At 32.0% G+C, this 9,139-nt stretch overlaps 1 non-coding gene across 1 annotated transcript; it reads right to left on the bottom strand.

Moving 5' to 3' along the window:
- Positions 1 to 219: 219 nt before the first annotated feature.
- LOC128248792 (U6 spliceosomal RNA) lies at positions 220 to 325 on the bottom strand. Its single transcript, XR_008264955.2, has one exon. It is a non-coding gene; the product is annotated as a U6 spliceosomal RNA (small nuclear RNA).
- Between the last annotated feature and the right edge of the window lie 8,814 nt (positions 326 to 9,139).

The raw sequence follows: 9,139 nt of genomic DNA, 5'->3' as shown, positions 1-9,139 counted from the left end.
ACACACACATACACACGCATGCGCGCGCCACACACGTACGCACAGACACAGACACACACAAGCACACACACACTCTCTCTCTCTGTCTCACTCTTACTCTTCTCTCATTCTTTGTTTTTCAAGCATCCCTGTAAATATGTATATTTTCATTTTTTTTTTCATTTTATCTAGTTTCAGCTCATGAGCTGTGGCCATGCTGGGGCACCGCCATTTATTAAAAAAAATATGGAGCGCTTCACGAATTTGCGTGTCATCCTTGCGCAGGGGCCATGCTAATCTTCTCTGTATCGTTCCAATTTTAGTATATGTATTACCGAAGCAATATGTATGTATGTATAAATATGTATGTGTGAATGTATATATAATATATTATATATGCTATTTTATGCATATGTTGGTATACACATGTGTGTGTGTACGTGTATAGATATATAGATAAAGAGATAGTTAATGGATTTTCATGTTGTCGGTATATGCGTGTAATATCTTCGAAATTAATGAAAAGGTGTTTTGATGAATTCCAGACGTTTATATGACAACTTAAATGAAATTAGTTGTCAATGCTTTCATAGATTTTAATTGAGTTTTTTTTTCTGAATGATAACTTTTCTATCAATGAAGAAAATTATTTAAGATATTTGACGCAAATTAGTCAAAATCAGTTTAAGTCGAAATTTAATGTTATAATTATAAAGAAAAAAAAATCATTTAAAGAATATATAATTAATAAATACTCATAATCTATGATGGGAATGTCTAGAATGGTTTATGAATATGTTGCAGAAGCTATAATTAAGCTGAATGCAATCTGAACGCAAGAGCACGAGATTGTAGAAAAGTATTACGTAAATATATAATGCTTTATACTATAAGCACAAATCTAGCAAGCTCGGTGGAACGACCTCAATGCTTTCGGATACTTATTTTATCGAACCCGAAAGGATGAAAGGTGAAGTTGACCCCAGCAGAATTTGAACTCAGAATGTAAAGACGGACGAAATGTCGCTAAGCATTTCGCCCGGCATGCTAACGATTCTGCCACCTCACAGCCTTGACGTAAATATTTAACAAAAGAGATTTAGACATCACCCATGACCTGGAGAAGTCTTTTTTAAATGTTATTTATCTTGCTGCTGTTGTTGGTGTTGTTGTTGCTGTTGTTGTTGTTGTTTAGCCATCTCATCTCACTTTAGCTTTCTGAAAGCAGGTCTGTGATCAAAGCCGGTTCATCATTTGCCCATTCTATTTTCCTTCAGACAGTTTATCAAGCACTATTTTTTTCTCTTATTGATGTTACCAATAACTTCTCGCTTTTTTCAGCGAAAAGAGTGCGATTTCTGATTAAAAAGAAAACGATTTATATTAGATTTATTATTGTTCTTATCTTATGTGCTTTGTCTGGAAATCTTTCGCCACACATCCTGTGATCTATGTAGTTCTGTCTCCTGTTCTGTTTAGTCCAGAAAAAGGACATAAAATAAGAAGAGCAATTATAAATCTGAAATGAAGAACGGATATATAGTGTGTGTGTTTATTTGGCAAAAACAAAATTGTTTTTTAGTGAGAAGGAAAGAAACATGGCCACCACGCTTTACTGGAACTCCAAGACTGGGGGTAAAGAACGAAAGAAGAAGGTATTCGCAAACCGGAAACATGGCCCCAATTTTGTCACAGAGTGCAATCTTTTTAATGCATTCAAAGACTAATTGGTGTTTTCAGCCGGGCGACGGATTAAGTCTATGGGCGGAATGATTGTTATTTCTTGCAAGTCGAACAACTCCGTAGATGCTCTCACAAACAAAAAAAAGAAAAGGCGGCAACCATTACTCTCTTCATGACCTCCAAGTATATCAGGTCGAACCCGAATCACATAATTGCCCCTCCGCATCTTTAGGCAATTGCCCTCAGTACTTTACAAATATATATATATATATATATATATATATATGTATGTATGTATGTATGTATGTATACGTATTGATGAAAGCACATTTAGAAATGAACGTTTTTTCGTTGCAGATGGTACTGTTTCAGCTATACTGCTAATATTCAATTCAGTATGAAAGAGAATACCTTAGATATATCAAACTCCTCATATCATTGAGCCTAAAATAAATATAGAAATAAACCAAGGAGCGATAAGGATAAACATTTCTTATCTTCAAATGAGTAATCCAAATGGAAATTTGCCAAAAGCTCCAATTGATCTTCACCGCTAAAACAATTCAGAAACATTTGAATACTTCAACATATAAAAAAAACAAATCTTTAATATTATAACTTGAAGGAAGAGATATATGAAACCTAAAGGTGGTAACAATACTTTGTTAAAAAACATCACAAGAACAAAATAACAAACATCGCCACGAGGCCCATCCAATGATAAAATAATACATACAGGAAGAATAAGAAGATCTGCATGTTGTATGGGAATTAGATATCTGAAATAAGCAACGTAGATTGTTTTGGTAGTTTTTGTTTCAAATGATAAGCTTCCTGTAGTAAGCGAAAATTTCTGTCAAATCCGTTAACTTATATATGTATGTATGTATGTATGTATGTATGTATGTATGTATGTATGTATGTATGTATGTATGTATGTACGTATGCGCGTATGTATATATGTATCTATCTATCTATCTATCTATCTATCTATCTATCTATCTATCTATCTATCTATCTATCTATCTATCTATCTGCACTAATGCATGTATGTATATACTGAAAAGACACTGACGTTTACTAAGCGAATATTCACACTTCCGGGAAAATATACCATTAATATACCTTCATTTAATCTTCAGACCGTGACTGCATGCATGGTCACACACACACACACACACACACACACACACACACACACACACACACACACACACACACACACACACACACACACACACACACACACACACACACATTTTATCTGCCATAGTCACTGTTGGAGCTTTTGTGGCATAGTAAAACGACTATACCCTACATGCTTTTCTGCCAAGCACTGCTATAAACAAGGGAAGTGTGTGAGAACGTTTTAACTTTCGTGAGAGAGTTCTAGGTCAATGTGTGCCAAGTGACTTCACCCTGCATGCATTAGGTTCCTTATCAAAGCAACAGTTTCGACACTTTTTGATCAGACCTCATATATATATATATATATATATATATATATATATATATATATATATATATATATATATATATATATATATATATATATATATATATATATATTTATATGTATGTATATATATATATACATATATATAAATACACATATTTATATCTGCACATATATATATATATATATATATATATATATATATATATATATATATATATATATATATATATATATATATATATATATATATATATATATATATATATATATATATATATATACATATATATATGTATATATATATATATATATATATATATATATATATATATATGTATATATATGTGTGTGTATGTGTATATATATACATGTTTACAAAGACGTCATCTAACTTTTGCCACCTCTAACGATTTAAGCGGTTTGGGTTTTGAGAGTTACGGTTCTTAAGTATGCAAACAAGTGTTCTTTATTGTACGCATCTATATGCGAAAGTTTAATATTATAATTACCTCTTCAATTCTTGAGTTAGTGTTGGGTCATTTGGGAAAAAAATTGCAGCACTGTACGTTTTGAACATGTTACTTCAATGATCCTACATCAATTCCATGCAGTATTTGTATTTGGGGATGTCAGTATATACATATATATATATATATATATATAAATATATATATATACATGAAGCTATTATTTTGAACTTCATGCTGTTGCAGGATCTAATTTTATACCTGGGGATAATATGGCTATATATTTAATGCTAGAAACTGACATTCAGTACGGATTTAGCTTTGGTTTGTATTTATGGTGTCCTCTCCATGTAAATTATTGCATATCTCGCCCATATTTGATATAAGAAATATAGCTGTAAAGTATTTTGTTTCTCTCAATTGTTAAGCTGTTCAATAGATGCAATATTTATCGTGAATGCTCACTGGATTCCTTCCAGTCCGCTGCACAGTTGTGCCGTGTTTGAAGATTTCCAGCATGGAATTTCATGTAGTTTTCATCGGCAACCCAACAGCATAAAGCATTAAGAACCTCTTTCAGATCCCTTCCTTTAATGATGCCAAGATTCACTAAAGCATACGTACACACACACGCACACACACACACACATACACACGCGCGCGCGCACACACACTTATACATGTACATACAAAGATATATACAAACACATGTGTAGGCACATACAAGCAGACTCATAATACACAGTTGCACATAGATTTATATATGCGTATATGTAAACATACATAAAACATGCATATTCATATCTGCTTATATATACATTTTCACTATTTTGATGCTTACGAACACAAATATACATACACATACAAGCACATGCAAGCAAACAGAATAGGTAAATGTAACCATACATGCATATATGCATATATAGGAATAAATACAAACATACACTCATGCATACATGAATGCATACGCACATAGAGACATACATACACATATATAAATATACATGTACACGTACATACACACATGTGTACATATACAAATAAGATCACATATAAGTGCCTACAAATATACTGACATAAAACATCTATACAGGTATAGTATACATATAGCTACAAATATATATATATATATATATATATATATATATATATATATATATATATATATATATATCTACTAACAGAAAGACCGCTCTCCGGGCGGTTTACTGCTAACATCTTCATAATATTTTCACATTTGATTCCCAATTCTAATAACTTATATATTTTACGTCTAATTATTTCTTTGTATAATAGTGCTCACTTGCTTAGTAAGTATTGCTTTCATTATTTTATCACAGTCATAATCACTCTTTTTTAAAACAAACATCACGGTAGTCCAACAAGAGAGGGAGGGCAGTTTGTCAAATCTTACCTTTCCCTCAAAGCAGCATGGCGATTTCAATTCAGCAGCCCTTCTTTAAGCTTGAAATGTGTGTGTGTGAGAGAGAGAGAGAGGAGGGAGAGAGGACATCACAAACAATGAATGAAATAAACATTAAATGAAAACATCGTATATAAAAGGGCATTACTACAAACGTATACACCCCCGATTTTGTTGCCTCATGACATCCAAAAAAAGGGATACTTTTTAACAAAAACTTCTACAAACACCGTTTAGATGTTGTGGATTCAAGGTATACAGGGATTTATGAGAAATAATTTTTCCGAGTTTTGGAAAATTCACACGATCTGACATTTTCCCCTCATAACTTTCAGGAAGATGGATATCTATTAATAAAAATTTATACGGATGCTTTCAAACGGCATTGATTTCCATTATCATTACAATTTGGATATTTTAAATTAAAATATGCATATTTTGAAATAATTATGAGGAAAGAAATATATCTTGATATTTATTGTATACTAATCTGAATAAGACCAGCGCTAACCCTGGCAACGCCGGGTAATTATATACATATATATGTATATATATATATATATATATATATATATATATATATATATATATATATATATATATACATACATATAGAGGAATAATAAAAGAAAGTTCTTCGTACAGTATCATATATATTTGAAAGAGTAGGGATGGCTTTTTTGGGGGTAGGGGGGGGAATAATTTGTGGGGAAACTTTTTCAGGGATTTTCCTCACTTTTTTTTTAAACCACAGCCTTCGAAATTACGGGTTGTGTGGGGGCATCTTTATATGAAAAAGGTTTTGTAAACGCTTTTTTTTCATCCCCTCCCTCATCATCCTATTCCGGACCTATTTTGGCTAATTTTTTTTGCACTTCAAAACCATAGGAAGAGCATTTTTGGTAAGAATTTTTTTTTAAATTGTTAATATTTTCAGAGCGAAAAGTGAGAGATTTAAGGGAGATTTGGGTGTGGTTTCTAGCGTATCCAAAGACAACCATCTTCGTTTCTTTATCAGCCATGCATGTATCGATATTTTTGAATATTTTTCCCCATAAAAACATGTATATGCTATATAAAAGAAAATTTGAGAAAATACGAAGTTTTTGCAACCCCGCTCCCTGACCCCGATTGTTTTTGTTTAGAGATTAAAATATTGGGGAGCCTGAGAAGGTCATTGCTGGCATTGATCCACATTATTAAAAAAAAAAAATTACGGAGATGTACTTGCATAGCAAGTGACTTGATCTGAGATCGTGTGCTGAAACAAAAACAATTGCAGCGTAGATGTTTGTAAGCCATTCAAGAACGCACAGAAACTGAGTTTCAAGGCACTATTTAAATACAAAGGTCCTTATGCATCTACGTAACAATATGAAAGGGAAGGTTAGTTTTAGGGTAAATTTTCATTCAATAAATAATAAATTACGTATACATTAATAGAATAATAAATAATATGTTACATATACGTTAATAGAATAAACTGTCGGGTTTCCAAATAGCGAATGAAAACTTAAGAGGAAGTGAGAGACTTTGCAAATGGGAATGGAATACTCTGCAGTGAATGCAATGAAAATTTAAATTTGCGAGAAATTGGAGTTAAAATATTTAAGAAACTTCAGAAATCGAATTTATAGGAAATTTCTGAGAACATGAATGTATAAAAATATTTCTAGACGGTCAACCCTTTCTTTTAGTACTTTTAGTAGTTGTTACCTAATTAATAAGCAGCTTTCTGTATTGTAGTATATATATAGAGAGAGAGAGAGATACATATATGCATATATATGTGTATGCATATATATATGTGTGTATATATATGTATATAACTATCCATCTCTCTCTCTCTCTCTCTCTGTCGCTTTCTATCTCTCTCGCTCTCTCTCTCTCTCTCTATGTATATATATATATACATACATGCACACAGATACACACACATATATATGTATATATGTATAAATATACATATATACATATATATATATATATATATGTATAAATATACATATATATATATATATATATATATATATATATATATATATATATATATATATATATATATATATGTATATATGCATATGTATATCTGCATATGTATATATATATATATATATATATATATATATATTAACAATATATGAGTGTATGCATATATATGTACATGTATGTATATACGTTCATCCACATGTACATATAGATACATAACTGGGTACATGACGTGGCAAAAGAACAAGGACAAAATGGTAAACAAGGTGCAACAAACAAGCAGGCCACATAGAAACATCCCCTTCATCAGCTGCCACCATTAAAACTCCGGCGTTTCGAAGAATTAAGGTAGTACGCATCGTTAAAATGGTTCTTCCCACGAACACAAATTAAATTGTTTTCGTGGAGGGTAGTGGCGGACGGAAAATAAGACAGGAAAACGAAACGGTGAAATAAACAGACAAAATGGCTGTACAGCCAGACGTGAAGTGTGTATGTCTTGAACTCTGTGAAGCACGTACAGGAGGGGCAAAGAAGTACGTGCGAGCTTGGTGATTCCAAGAATGAAAAGAAATAGCAGCCGGACACACGTGATCAAGGCTGTGTGAAGAGAAAGAGTAGCAGAGGGAAAAGGAGGAGAGGAAGTAGAATAAAAGTGAGCAACGAGAGGTAGAGAGAGAGAGAGAGATAGTAGTAGTAACGGTGAGAGGTGAAGGACGGGTAACAAGAGAAGGAGAGAGAGAGAGAGAAACACCCGCACACAGTAATAAACATATTTATGTTCATACATATACATAAATACATACGCACTGATGCAAACACACACACATGCATACATTCATAAAATTATATGCAAATTTATATCTATATAATCTCTCTATCTCCCTCCATCTCTCTCTTCATCTCTCTCTCTCTCTATCTCTCTCTCTCTCTATCTCTCTCTCTCTCTATCTCTCTCTCTCTTCATCTCTACTCACTCTATTATATATTCGTTTCGTCGATGAAATAAAACATCAACACTTGAGAATGCTATTGATCTTTGCCGTTCCATTTTAAATCGAATTCAGATTGAAATAATAAATTGTTAATGTAACTGTCACATTGTTCAATCATCCTATATGTCATCTTTGTACGCTGTCTGCAGTAAAATTATAACTGTTGTTCTAATCAGCGAAATCAGAAAAGAAAAAAAAAATATTGTTTAAATAGACAAGGCAATTCTAGGCTTTTGTTAGACAAAGATACGTTGGAATATGAGTTCAATAAATATTCATGTCTGAAGTTTTGTTTTATTTAATAATAATAATAATAATAATAATAATAATAATAATAATAATAATAATAATAATAATAATAATAATAATAGTAATAATAATAATAATAATAATAATAATAATAATAATAATAATAATAATAATAATAATAATAATAATAATAAATGCCCTGATGCAGTACCAGGCACTGACTCTCATCATGGCTTCTGATCATTAGTGATTGAAAGAGATACCATGCATATATTTTGTCTTGGTATAAAAGATTGGCTGCAACAAATATTCTGCTCAATACTACAGACTTGCTTGTTAGTTGCTTGACCTTAAGCTGAGTATGTGCCATAGTGGTTGACAATACGTGTACCTCTGATCACGAGCAGAATTAGTGAGAGAGCATCATTTGAATAATAATAGAATATGTGGAGATCGACAAGAAACAATAAATCATATTATCTCTGGCTGCCCAGTCCTGGCTAAGAAGGAATATATTCACAGACACGACAGAGCTGGGACCTATATACACTGGAAGCTATGCCAACATTATGGAATAGCAACAGAAAAAAGATGGTATAAACACACGCCAGAAAAGGTCACAGAAAACGAGAAAGCAACCATACTCTGGGATATGCCAATACACACAGATAGAGAAATTAAGGCAAATAGACCAGATATAGTTGTCAAAGATCATGAAGAAAAAAAATGCTTTCTAATTGATGTATCAATACCAGCAGATGACAACGTTTCTCTAAAAGAAATGGAAAAACTTTCAAAATACAAAGACCTGGAAATAGAGATAACTCGAATGTGGAATCTAAAAACAGAAACAATTCCTATCATAGTAGGTGCCTTAGGTATAATAAAAAAATAT

Source organism: Octopus bimaculoides, chromosome 9 (assembly GCF_046866305.1).
Source record: "Octopus bimaculoides isolate indiv1 chromosome 9, ASM4686630v1, whole genome shotgun sequence".
NCBI classification, from domain to species: Eukaryota; Metazoa; Mollusca; class Cephalopoda; order Octopoda; family Octopodidae; genus Octopus; species Octopus bimaculoides.
Note: the sequence above shows the minus strand (reverse complement) of the source record. Positions and strands in the feature narration are given on the sequence as shown.